This window comes from Corylus avellana, chromosome 1 (genome assembly GCF_965113065.1).
Source record: "Corylus avellana chromosome 1, dhCorAvel1.hap1.2, whole genome shotgun sequence".
Lineage (NCBI taxonomy): Eukaryota > Viridiplantae > Streptophyta > Magnoliopsida > Fagales > Betulaceae > Corylus > Corylus avellana.
In genome coordinates this window covers 19,490,340-19,505,211 of record NC_142490.1, presented here as the reverse complement: position 1 = coordinate 19,505,211, position 14,872 = coordinate 19,490,340, and the positions used below count along the sequence as shown (strand labels likewise).

The 14,872-nt window shown below is 32.8% G+C and overlaps 1 long non-coding RNA gene and 1 pseudogene across 1 annotated transcript; both read right to left on the bottom strand.

Annotated features, from left to right (window-relative positions):
- Window positions 1-646: 646 nt before the first annotated feature.
- Window positions 647-2,755, bottom strand: LOC132168640 (uncharacterized). The gene is made up of 4 exons (XR_015909799.1): window positions 2,368-2,755; window positions 2,151-2,278; window positions 1,775-1,979; window positions 647-1,194 (listed from the first exon to the last, which is right to left on the bottom strand). It is a non-coding gene; the product is annotated as an uncharacterized LOC132168640 (long non-coding RNA).
- A 5,594-nt stretch (window positions 2,756-8,349) lies between these two features.
- Window positions 8,350-14,872, bottom strand: LOC132184027 (putative LRR receptor-like serine/threonine-protein kinase At1g07650; annotated as a pseudogene).

Below are 14,872 nucleotides of genomic sequence, written 5' to 3'. Positions count from 1 at the left end.
CTCGTAAAGGAGAGATGCATTGCCTTATAACCTATTCACTTGTTTCATCACACACTTTTCAAAGAAACAAAAGGTTGTGAGTGTGTATGTGTGTTATCTCCATATGGATCCATGGAGTGCTAATTATCACTATATACGTGTGTGCATGCAATTGTGCACAAAGAAAAGAGGTTAGGCAACCACATTGAACTCCAAATTATTAACATTCCTTGGCCAACCACAGCTTGCCACACAATATAATTACTGGTGGGTTTTCTATTTTGGCAGGAAATTTTAGAGAGCCAAATTTCAATTACCCATAATGAGATTTTACACACCCAATTACCCAATTGAAAGCCCAGGTCCTCATAAGCAGAAACATTTACAATATGTCAAAAAAAAAAAAAAAAACAACACTGAAAAGCAGACTCAGCAGCATGTTCTTCAAAACTTTTACACAACCATCATGTTCTTCTATTGATACTCTTCAAAGCATAGTCTACAACCATGTTGGCTCATAATAAAAAAGTTTGGTTTAAAAAGTGTAGAGAGAGAACCTACGAACTTGATATGCACTGGCTTAGGAGTCGGTTCTTATCCACACTACAATTTCAAAATTTTCCCACCACCAAATGCTCCAATGCTACCATTCTATTTACCATCTCTTCTTTCTTCAAACATTAAATAACAGTACTACGCTTCGCCTACCAATGGTTTAAAAGCATCACTTTATATTCACTTGAACTGTTTGGTCACATGCATAGGCTAGGGACCTATATTGACCTCTCTCATATTTCCCTAATCCCCCTTATGTTTTCCATCATCCTTCCCCCAACTCCAATCTCAACAAATCAAGATTTATTCAGCTAATACCTTATCTATGTAGCAAAGAACGGAGATTGAGAGGCAAGAAAACAAGATATTGGATTACTTATGTGAGCAAAGAAGATTTAGTCCACAATAGCAATCCAGAATATCGTTAAAAGATGTTTTAACATGTACCACTACCAGCGGCTTCAAGTGCCGTGCATCATTACAACAATAGATAACAAGCAATAATCAAAGAAATATATAATTACTTCGCCTCACAATAACCGAATATCATTATCAGTTCAGTAAATCAAACCATACTTTCATGTAGTGATATAAACATACTAACCCTCACAGCAGTGTGAACTTCCCAACACCATTCTTTACCACGTATATTGCCTGAACCTACTTAAAACAAAAAAAACATGAAAGGCGAACATCATATATCCATGAAGCTTCACTTGAATTACTAACTTCTCACTGATCAAACAAATAAAAATGAAAATAGCAGTCAATATTGTGCTAAAGAAAAGCTAAGTTCCAACTACCATTCTCATATTACATGATTCCTAAGCAAATTAATACACTTTCACACATCAAAAGATATTTGTTATAACATGTCATGTCGTTGTCTTGAAGCATAAGCTTCTTCTCTCACCTTGACTACAAGAAGTTTTTGAAAAACCGGCAGTAAAGACGGAAAAAGAGGAATATTTGGTTGAACAAGAACAAAAGGATTAGAGGACAAGAAGCTTAAATAACAAGAATGCAGGGATGAAGGAATATAAAATTAAAAATAGCCAAGGCAATACTAATCGATTGTTATGATTTAAACTAAAACATCTTCACCTTTCAAATACAGGTGAAGATTTTCACCATTTGCCTCTACTAATTCATGAATAAGATAAGCCGCAGTAAATCGATAAACGCAACAGAAACAAAGAAAGAAATCAAATTAATCTTCCTTTAAATGAAATTCCTTTACCTTGCTCTTGCTCACACTCCCTGAAACACAACACGGAGACATCACCATCCCAGACGAAGGGTCTACGCACCACAGCTTGATAGGTCATAGTCTGGCCTCCAGCAGCAATATCCTTGGCCTCAAAGGTTATATAATACGTGAGTATATCGGAAACCTTATACCTTGCTTTCAAAAGCTTCACAAACTCTAGTTGTGAATTTTCATTCTGCACACAAAAGTATATGTAATCATGAAAAAATATAATTATTGTCACAGAAAAAGAAGCATTAACTGACTATTATTTCAGCATAACAAATATTCATCTCCATCCGATACCTCATAATCCAAAAAAAAAAAAAAAAAAAAAAACAATAATAACAACAACAGAAACACCAACCTTGAGGCGACGGGGGTATTCGTCTATTGCGAGCTGCGAATATTGTTTGCAATCTTCGTATTCATCTTCGTCGCTTACTGCAAATGATCGAGTCGAACCACAAATAATGGGCCTAGGCAGGGGCGACCCTATAACAACGAAAACGAAGAAGTGTTAAAGATGCAGGCACATACAGATACAGACATATAAGTAGACGAAGGGAATTAATTTTACTCACCACATACACATCAGGGTTTAGGTGGTAGCGGACGCAATCCTTTTTGGTCAAGATCTCATTCTTTTTATACTTTTTATAGTAGGGGATGCAATCCTCCTGAGAGTCAGGGTAAGAGTTGAAATACTCATCGTGCAAATTTTTTGGATGAATTCCCATTTGCATCTCGGGATCGTCGTTGCGGGTCTCGACGGCGTCACGGTTAGGGTTCAGGCGCGTGGATCACCGCAGAGGAGCAGGACCCGACGAGGGGACAGGAACAGGGCGACTTCGCTTGCGATGTTGTTTTTCTTCGACAAACCCTAGCCGTCCTCTCCTCTCCTTCACCATCCTCTTCACCATCTTAACCATCTCTCTGTCTCGCTCTCGCTCGGGCGAACAATCCCAGAAAACGTAACGCGGCAAATCCTTTATAACAATCTGGAATCCCTAGCCACGACAGCAACACCCCCGCCTCTTTTATTTATTTATTTATTTTTCTTATTTATAAACTTTAAAATAATTTCCAGTTTATCAAACTTTGTTTTTTTTATTTTTATTCTTCTTCGGCACACTTTTTGTAAACCCAATTTTAGCTGCCACCAGGGCCAGGCCCACTGGGCCACTACCCTCAGCCTAATTGAAAATGATTTTTTTAAAAACATTTTAAAATTATCTCCTAAATATTCTCAAGTAATTGGCTAATTTCCTAAAAGTAAGGAGGAAAATTTAAAACTAATCTGAAATTTTAAAAACATGGTGAGACAAAAACCAAATTTAAAGTGAAAAGTTTACTTTTTTCTTTTCAAATTTGAAGAGTTACTTTCAAATTGAGCCAAATATCAAGGAGTTGTTTGTTAACAACCCAACACTTTCCCGCTATTGTACACATTTTTTTTCTTTTTTTTAAGAAATAGCGTTTGATAAATTTTTTTTTGAAAATAGTAATTGATGAGATGTAAAAAGTAAGAATGTGGAAAGTTTTTTTTGTTTTTTTGTTTTTGATGAATAGTAATTGTCCATGGCTGATGTCAAACACAGCTCAAATTGATGGATATTTGTGTAGGGGTGCAAAGGCGGTTACGGTTAGCGGTTAGTGGCAATAACCGCTAACCGTAACCGCCTTAGCGGTTAGTAGATTTTACTAACCGCAACCGCTAACCGCCTAGCGGTTAACGGTTAGCGGTTAACCGCCGGTTACCGGTTAGCGAAATAGATAACCGCCCGCTAACCGTTTTTTTAAAATTGGGCTTTTTTTTGTTGGGCTTTTTGGGCTTTTTTTTTTTGGCTTTTTTTTACCCTCATTTTTTTTTCTTGTATTTTTAATATCTTCTTGGGCCCAATTGCTATAAAAAGAGCCTATATTGAAAAATCAAATATATTTGACCCAAAATTTACATTTACTTGTACTTTAAAAAATTTTCCTTAAATATTAAATCATAACCGGTTAATTATTTAAATTCTTATCATATTTACTTATAATCTTTTTTCTTTGAATTGAACTTAATATCTAATGGTAAATGGTAATGTTCAAACTCCTAAATCCTAAATTCCTAAAGTATCTAATAATGCTTTAATTAAATTGTAGACTTGTAGTTATAAGTAATATATTGTTTAATTCAATTGAATCAATGTGATTATCATTGTACATGAATCATATGATTAACTTATAGACTTATGACTTATGAGTTATGTCATATTATATATGTATTATTTATTATTATATAATCATATGATTTAATGATCAAGTCATCATGTGATATAATCGTATCAATTATAATGATAATATATAAATTACTAAAATTATAATGATAATACATTAATACTTAAATTGTGTTTATAAGTAACACATTGGTCATTGTTTAATCCAATGTCAATTACTTAATTTGATATTATACGAATCATATCATCATTGTACATTAATAATATGATTCACTTGAAGTCTTGAATAAAGTATTTGAATTGTCATTGAATCATATGATTAAGTATTGATATTATATATTTATATTATTCATATACATATGTAGACTTATATAAACTTATAACATATATAACATACATTGAAAATAAGTCTCTAGATATTTAATTGTTGTATTAGTATGAATTGGTATACTTATGAGTTATGTCATATTATATATGTATAATTTGTTATTATATAATCAAATGATTTAATGATTAATCTCATATGATATAATCATATAAATTATAGTGATAATATATTAATACTCAAATTGTGATTTAATTATTTTTTCTAAAAAAAATTGTAATTTAATGACCAAGTGATTATATGATATAATCATATAAATTATAGTGATAATATATTAATACTCAAATTGTGATTTAATTATTTTTTTTAAAAAAATGTGATTTAATGATGAAGTGATTATGTTATATGTATAAATATTTTTATAATTATAATTATAAAAATATATTATATAAAAAGGCGGTTAGCGGTTAGCGGTTACGGTTAGTAGACCCAATAACCGCTAACCGCTAGGCGGTTAGCGGTTAATGCGGTTAGACGGTTAAGCGGTTAGGCGGTTGGCGGTTATAACGGTTAGCGGTTAGCGGGCGGTTTCTTTGCACCCCTATATTTGTGGACATATTTACTAATTATGTAGCTTCTAATTACTCTTTTATTAATTATAAACTTTTATGTCAATTTGTAAAGATGTTAAGGGGGTGTTTGATAATCTATTCATTTCTCATTTTTATCCAAAAAGATCAAACTCATTTATTCACACTAACAAACAACTTTCTTCACGTTTTATTAAAAAAAAATTAAAACTTCTTTCATCTCTACCTCACATCAACCCATTTATTTCTTCTTTCAACTCTAAAAAACATAAAAATAAAAAATAATAATAATAATAAAAATAAAAAAAAATAAAAATAAAAATTTTGCCAAACACATAGTTAACTCTAACAAAACTCTTAACCAAATTCTCTTGTTTATTCACTCGTGCGTGAATTGGATAATAATTGAAACATCTATCAAGCATAAAAAATGGGTGGTCATGTTTCCTTATACAAGGCTATTTTGTTCTTCCTTATAATTCTCACCATTCTATGATCCTACGATTTCTTTTCCGTTAAAGAAAACATCAAACTCTCTTGATAGATATAGGCTTTTCTTTTTTTCTTCTTCTTCTTCTCTTTTTTTTTTTTTCTTAGTATAAAATTAATTATAAAAAAGCTCAACTAAAACACATATCCGCAAAGCTATTCACATTGAGCATAATGTCAACAATTTTGCAGTTTGGATTGCTAACAATGTTGTGAGAGAACTAATACGAAACTTACGAGACAAGCACCTCAAAAAAAAAAAAAAAAAAAAAAAAAAACCAAATTTAAAGTGAAAAGTTCACTTTTTTTCAAATTTGAAGAATTACTTTCAAGTTAAGCCAAATACAAGGGGTTAGTTAACAACCCAACCCTTCTCCGATACTTTATATATATATATATATATATATTTTTTTTTTTTAAGGAAAAAATATAATAATGATAGGTATAGAAAAGTGAAAAAAGTTGTATTGAAAAAAAAAAAAATTGTTTTATAAAGATTTTTTCATTTGAATAATAGTAACGAGTAAATGATTTGATATAAAAAAATTAATGATGTGATATAAAAAATGAGAATGTTTTGACGTTAATTTTTTTTGGAAAAATAGTGAATAGTGTTGGGGAGAGGGAATTCTGTCAACAAACAACCCCACATTTTTTACTTATTTCTCTACTTTAATTAAATATTATTTTTTTATTAGTTGTAAACCAACAAACAACATGAGCATACTAGAAGTGTTATACATCTGAAATTTTCTTGCAAAAAGTTGGTTCCTAAATGAAGTGACACCATCCCATAAGTTGGTGTCACATTTTTCAAAATAATAAATCTCATGAGATAAAAACACATCATTTGGGAACTAACTTTTGGGAAAAAAATTTGGAATGTGTAGCACTCCTCTAAGTATAAAGAGTAGTGTAGCAAGCAAGTAAAAAACAAAGCATAAAAAATTGTTAAACTTTAACTTTTTGGCTCTTCAAATGTAGAGAGGGTGTCCGATGAAAGTTTAAAATAAAGTATAGTATAGAGTTTTTTAAATGCGCGTTTTTACATGTTTAGTTACTTTTTTTAGGAAAAAACTAATTATAAGAACTCACTGTAAATGCTCTAAAGAACTAAACATAACTTCTGTAACCTCAGCTGTAATTCATAATTTTTTTTTTCCTAGCCTTTTCAAATTTAGTCTCGAAGCACAGAGAAAAGCTCATTTGGCAAATCGGTTTTTGTTTTTGTGTTTGAGAATTGTTTTTGAAAACAAAAATAGAAAACCCTTTTTTTTTTTTTTTTAAAAAAAAAAAAGAATTGTTTCTGGAAATAGTGATTAATGGGATGTAAAAAGTAAGAATGTTAGAAGTTTTTATTTTTTTATTTTTTATTTTTATGAATAGTAATTGTCCATGGCAATAGTCAAACACAGCACAAATCGATGGATATTTGTGGACATATTTACTAATTATCTAGTTTCTAATTACTCTTTTATTAATTATAAACTTTTATGTCAATTCCTAAAGATGTTAAGGGGGTATTTAGTAATCTATTCATGTCTCATTTTTATCCAAAAAGATCAAACTCATATTCACACTAACAAACAACTTTCTTCACTTTTTATTAAAAAAAAAAAAAAAAAAAAAAAAATTAAACTTCTTTCATCTCTACCTCATATCAACCCATTTATTTCTTCTTTCTACTCTTTAAAAAATAAAAATAAATAAATAAATAAATAAAAATTGCCAAACACATAGTTAACTCTAACAAAACTCTTAACCAAATTCTCTTGTTTCTTCACGTGTGCGTGAATTGGATAATAATTAAAACATCTGTCAAGCATAAAAAATGGGTGGTCATGTTTCCTTGTACAAGGTTATTTTGTTCTTCCTTATAATTCTCACCATGCTGTGATCCTATGATTTCTTTTCTGTTAAGGAAAGCATCAAACTCTCGAGAGAGAGATCGACTTCTTTTCTTTTTTTTTTTGCTTAGTATAAAATTAATTATTAAAAACCTCAACTAAAACACATATCTGTAAGGCAATTCACGTTGAACAGAATCTCAACAATTTTGCAATTCCTTTTGCTAGCAATACTGTGAGAGAACTAATATGAAACTTACATGTTTTTGTCTGCTTACCTTAGGGTGTAAAGGTCAGGGTTATTACTTACCTAAAGGTGTAAAGGTTGGCAGTTAATAACTGCTACCTACTTTTGAAGGCATTTAGTAAAAATCACTAACCGCCTTTATATATATATAAAACGTTGTGGCCACTGCCCCCACAAGCCACAACGTGGCTCCGCCACTAAATGTTGGGAAAAGGAAAGGTGAATTATAAGAAGAAAAGAAAAAAAAGGCGATAGAGTCTTCCTAAAAGCCGTTGGGAATGGGTCAAATAAATGACTCGTCCTATCAAACAAACTGAAATCGTCAAAAGAAACCGTATTAAAAGGCAAAGTTCCAAAAAGGAACAAAACTCGAAAGGGTTTGCCACACAACCATCACTAGTCAGCTGAAAAAACCAAACAAGACCATTAGTGGTCAATAGAAAAAGGAAATGAAAGACATCAAATTTTTATATGTAAATGCAGTAAAAAAAACAACTTTTCTCGAACACGATGAGCAAAGACAACAAAAGGGTATATCCATAAGATATATGATGCATTATTGTGTGTAGCGCTCATAGTGTAATGAATTTAATGATTAAGAGGTGAATTTATATAGCGTCATGTTACTACATATTCTTTTATTCATAATTCAACAATGAAAAAAAAAAAACAACAACAAAGGTACGTACTCTTTCCTAGCATGGGAAAGAGAGACTATACGACTACTTTTTTCAGCAATTTATAGCAAATGTTGCTTTATTAATTAGAAGAAAAAAAAAAAAAAAAAAAGCATTTAGCATGGCTGGGAGCAATAGTATGCTAAAATTATTGAGAATCAAGAGTAACTCAATAGAGATCCTGGGTAAATGTAGAAGAATATCCAGCCCAAGTCATATCTGATGAATGCATAAGGCTCTCTGATCCACTTGTGCTCATTGGTGCTGGTTGGAGTTGTTCAAACCGGTCTTTTAAGGCACTAAACCCCAATTTATCGCCATATATATTCGGTTCCATGGTGACTTCATCAACAATGGTTTGGCCTTCGAGCATGCTTACTACTGCGGACATGGTGGGTCTAAATGCTAGCGATGCATTAGTGCATAAGAGAGCTACTTTGATCATTCTAATAGCTTCCTCCTTTTTTAACCCGGAACCCAAATCTGGATCCACTAGCTCCATTAGATTACCCTTTTTTTGTAGAACAAGCGCCTATAATAAGCATAGAAAAGGGAACGGAAATGAAAAGTAACAAATCAACACAAGAGAATAGCAGCCATACGCACATAGAAAATAGTATACATGTCAATATGCTGAACTCAAGTGTGAAGTGAACGAATCAAACAATTCCAACATATGTTAGTTTATTTTGCTGCTTGAGGCTAGAGTAACAGATCAGGATGACCAAATTGAATGGAAAGGGACAAAGAAGCTGCCAGGCCTCCAAACGTTATTTAGAGTAGCATATATTAAAATAAAAAGATCAATCTTACCCAATCAACAAGGCATACACAATTCTCTTTTGGTCGATATTTCATAATGCTCTTCCCAGTAACAATTTTCAGTGCAACAATCCCAAAACCATAGACATCAACTTTATAGGTTAAGTAACCCCATAATGCATATTCTGGTGCCATGTATCCTCTGCAAATGAAGATTATATTATGACTTACATTACTAGTATGAAATATCAAAAATATATATATATAAAGATCACTCGTATAAAGTTCTGATCTTTCATATCCAACGAAGTACTTAAGAATCAAGAGAAACTTAGGTACCAAATCATATTTCATTTGCATTCAAAATGCAATCATGCAATCAATAAGGCTACTAGGGTTGAGTGGTAATTTCATTCTGTTAAAGATACGGAAAATTTTTGTCAGTGGGGAAGAAGAATACGTCATTACCTTTGCACATTGCAAGTGGAGAAATGATGTAATCATGTAACATTAGCCATACAATGTGTTTGGTCATTGAGCTTAAGTTTAATGGGGGTGTAGTCTTAGATTCCCCAAGATCTCAATAATTTATTTTTTCCCTTTGGAAATCTTGGTTTTTGAGAGACTCATATATATATATATATATAAAATTGGTTTTTGAGAGTGAAGGATGATAGAATAATTGAGCACAAATTTCTCTATATTGTTTATTTCTTAATTTTAAAGCGAGTCATCGTTCAGGGGCAGCATTTATTTTAGAGGTTAAATAAACATATTTTTCGCCTTTTTTTTTTTGTGTGGGTTTTTTGCACCTTGCAATTTTATTTTACCAGGAAATTAAATTGAGCTGATTCTCTAATGCATCAAGTATTAAGGCATACAATAACTACCGCAAATTAATAGTACGTTTCATGTTTAAACGTTTTCAACGCTTGAAAACTGGTTGATAATTGATGTAACTACGAGTTTCTCTGTAAGCATGGCTGTGTTGCAAATGCAAACAGCTGACATATAAAAATCCTACCAAACACTTAATCCAGGAAGTCTATATCATATTCCATATGCAAACTTTTCCGATATGCGGAGACTTTGAGTGCTTCCATGTTCAGTTTTACTTTCATGGCAGCATCTCATAGAGTCATAGAGACCAATCAATATTAATTTGTTCCATTTTCTCTCTTGGTCAATAACTTGGGAGGCAAATGAAATAAAAGAATTGAATCACAAAAGACTCCATATTGAAGAAAAGAGGGAAAAAAAAAGGTAGCTCACATTGTTCCAGCGACTCGTGTGCTGATGTGGGTGTTTTCCTCTTCATCAAGTGTAGCCAAACCAAAGTCAGAAATCTTTGGGTTAAGATCCTTATCCAATAGCACATTCGTAGTTTTGATGTCTCTATGAACAATTCTTAGTGCTAATTCCTCATGCAAAAAAGCCAAACCTCTTGCTATGCCAACACATATTTTATGCCTTGAAGGCCAATCCAAGTTTAAGTGGTATTCCTCTGGACCTACATATTTTGTAGATTGTCCAATGCAAAACTCATCAACTTAGTTCTTAATATATGCCATTCTTAGTATAAAGTTCGTAATAAAATACTAAAGTGAAAACCTCAGGCTTACCAAACAAAGCATGTGCCAGGCTATTGTTTTCCATGTATTCATAAACCAAGAATGGTTGATTTCCTTCAACACAACATCCATACAATCTAACAACATTTGGGTGTTGTAAAGCAAATATCATTCCTATTTCATTCACAAATAATTTCCTTGATTTGATTTTAAAGAAAGTTTCTTAACTGCAATTATAGTATCATCTAACAGTACACCCTGCATCAGAAATAGGAAAATATACATCTTCAGGTATGGATTCCTTATTCAATTAGACACCTCTTGGTATAATAGAGAAGTAAGAAAATGAAAATAGATATCCCAAAATTGAAGAAAGATGATGTTGTGGGATACCTTGTATACAGATCCAACCACTCCAATCTTATTTGCAGCATCGAAGTTGTTAATGGCTGCTTTGATTTGCCTATAGGTGAAAAAACCAGTTTGCAAATCTAATCCTCTCAGCTCTGTCAAAAGGAATGAAAAGGTGAGGTTAGGATGTCACATTGCATCTTCTTCTTCTTCTGTTTTTTTTTTTTTTTTTTTTGATAAGTAGATGTCACATTGCACTTATAAATGGTATGATTAATTTTTTTAACCAGTATTGTTGTGTCTATTGGCTACTTAGAAGATGCTAGATAGAATGTAACCAAACAAACGCAATGAGAAAGTACCATACCACAGTTGGTCAGCCACATAAACCCAAGTTTTTACAAGATTTAGGGTTTCTTTTTGTTTCCCAATTATAGGTGTAATGGGAATCAAAAAAACAAAATTTAAAAGAGATTTGCCTTTTTGTTCTTTTCAACAATTTTGGTGAGATCTTTTAGATGACATTTTAAAAAGATAGTTAATTAAAATCCATAATCTTTTATCTCTCACATTTTCTTTTTCTTTTTCTTTTTCTTTTTAAAAAAATACGGGTCCTTCTTAGGCATAAATACTCAACTCAGTGTCCTCAAGTCATCCATCTCTCTTGTAAATCTGGCTTCATTTAGACTTAATGAAAACGCAGTGATCTCATATTTCTGTATGATTTGGTCATATCATTTATAATTATGATTGAAATTGACTCCAATAGCAGTACCCAAAAAGCCCAAAAACGCTATCATGAAGACAGATTCTTATGCTCTGCAATCCAGCAACAGTATAATTGCTTTCATGGTGTACTTTGGACTGTTGATTTTTCATCAAGGTTAAAATCCGAAGTAATATAACATGCAGACTGCACTAGTATATAAAGCCCTTGGGAAATTGCTATACATTGTTTCAACTTGGTGAATAGTTGGAGAAGATAAAAAAAATTTACATCAAAATGAGTGCCTGCTGATTACCTCTTTCCCTTGATATCGTGCCTCGTTTTTTGATCCACATTCAAATGCCTAAAATCATAAAAATGAGCAAAAGCGCCGATACCACAGCTCAAGCAACAATGAATATTTTGTAGTTAGGGGGAGTGAAATCTGCAGAAGAGAAAAATTAGTAAAGGAAACTGATTATAAAGTTGCATCCTGGAATACTAGTAGTACCATACAGATAGACATACGTGGACCAATGGGAAACTTACACTTTAGCCCCCCAAAGTTTGGGGCAATTTTCAATTCGACCATCAATATTTCAATTTTTGCAATGCACTCTCTTAAACTTGCAAATTTTTTTCAATTCAACCAATGTCATTCCAAATTTTCCATATTGCCCATAATTTTTTATTTTATATATATATATATAAATAAAAAAGAAAATTTGGAAAGTGCAAAAATGGCCAAATGGCCAAAGCCACCAAATGAAAGTGGATTTGTAAGACTTTATTCCTCACAATTGCTTTAAATTCCCTAACAACTGTTGTATCAACACCTTGTGCTTCATGTTGAATATCAAAATCCTTCCACATCAATTTTTCCTGTAACAAATTAAATCAATAAAATTGTGCTCTATGTATAAAGCGAAACAAATATGACTTCATACCTGGATACAAATATCTGTCTTCCAAGACTATAAAAAGATCTATTGTCTCTTAATACTATCTTTGCAAAGAATAGTTTCACGTTATAATTTCCATTTGCCAAGCAACGTGCATAATACATCAGAGAAAGAGGAGATAGCCGTGCACTCGTGAATAATCCAGAGTTAGTCATTCTTAGTATTGACACATTATTCGCTATGTATTGATTTGAGGTTCAACCCAAACATTTCCGTTGCTACTGAATCCCCAATTAGCAGTGTTAGGAACAAAGTTTGCTGGACTTGCTGGACTTTGATTCCCTTGGTACTCTATGTTTCCAATAGTGGTTGTACTTCCACCACAATTTATATGCAATGAGTACCGATCTACCCAAAAACAAAAATAGCAGCTTTTTAATAAATTAAAACATAACAAATCATTACAGAACAAGACTTCTCAACCGTCGATTTATCAAAGGAATAACTAAAACTCTAAGAGATTCAATTTAACGCTCACCATATATGATCTCTCATAGCACAGCCTCCGACGAACTCTCTGGTGGCAAAAATCCGTACCTCTCTCTTCTATAATGATGTATATATATAAGTACATCAAACCCTAGACCTAGGCCCCCTAAAAACATGTTTTTGGACATAATAGGTACGGGGTGTCCGGACAGGTTAATGGGTTGTTCGAATAGGGCCTTGCAGAGCAAAAATATGCTTGCTGAAAAGCCTGTTCGGATAGCCTAGCACCTTGTTCAGACATGGTCTGCAATGAGGAGAAAACAACATTTTGAAAATGTTGTCTAGCCATGATCAAAAGCTCTGATCGATGGGCGTTTGTGGTCCAATTGAGCTAAAATTTTGTAGGGACGTTCATGACACATGAATCTACATTATGAACCATGGAGATTTGATTATGAGCATTCCATATCAGTGTTTGAGCCCGTGGATAGTAACCTTTGTATTTTGGAACTAAATTAAGCCAATACAAGAACTAACACTAATAACTTGTTTATATTAGGGGAAACTTCACTTACCCCCCTATACTTTCGTGCTCTTTGCAGACACCCCACATTGTTCAAAATCTCTCACTTTGGTGTATCAAACTTTGGTTTCCTTTCAAATACCCCCCTACCGTTAGCTTTTGCAGTGTAAAAGACCTTTCTACCCTTAATTTTTTTTTAAAAAAATTATTTTTAATAAAAAATAAGGGCACGATTGTAATTTTCCACCATTTCCTTTAGGATTTAACAGAAAATCCTAATGGAAGGGGCAAAGTGAAAGGAAACGAAAGTTGGATACATCAAAGTGAGAGGTTTTGAACAATGGGTGGGTGTCTGCAAAAAGCGCGAAAGTATAGGGGGGTAAGTGAAGTTCCCCCTTTATATTAAAGGACCTGTATTAATGAACCAGCTTAATTCAATAAGAATGAAATTTATTGGGTAAAATCAGAGGTTAATTGAGTAGTAACGTACAGATATTCCAACTTAATAGAAGTCCATTGGTGTGGTATTGTACCAGTAAGAAAGTTTTGAGCAAGATTACTACAAGCGAATGGAACGTGTTAGAAGCTTAAATCAATTTTCAGGTACTAATAAGTAAAACAATTTACTTTTCTTACAACTTCTTTAGGTAGGGGAGCTTCACTAGGGACGGTGGAGGCACACCATCAAGATCTTGCCCTTCAAGACATGTTCATTATAGGTAAAAGATCAAACATCATTTGATTATTCTTCCATCAGAACCCTTAAAAACCTTAATCTACTGGGACAAGATTCATCTTCCCTTATATATGTTAAGGAGTTTGCTGCAACTCAAGAGAAGAGCGCTCGATCGCATACTTCAGTGTGATTGAGCGCAGTATCAAAGAGTTCCGAAGTGCAAAATCATCCCGAGTGCGATCGAGCGCACTCACTAGGGGGCTTGATCGCAGTACCAGAGACCTACCAGCATAAAACTTCTATCTCTTACATCTTTCTACTAAGACTCTTACTTATTTCTTGTAAGAGTGATCTGTTTGTATCACTTCTCTTTTGATTGATTGTAATCCTTTGTATTATTTTTATTTTTCGTTTAAATCTTCTTATCACATCAAAGCTTATCTTGTTAGCTTGATGTGATCAAATACAAGTGTAACTCTTTTCTATTTAAGTTCAATGATAAAGCTGCAAAATGCATCTTGGCCGAAATCTCTTCTCTTCATATTATTTTACTTGGTATTAGAGCCTTTTGTAGGTTAACAACTCCAACCTCATGGCTTCTTCTGCAAACACTATCTCCATACCCAATCTTACTAGCTTTACACCTAGCAAATTGGGTGAACGTAATTACCTGGCCTAGAGCCTTCAGATTCGTCTCATCCTTCGTACTCAT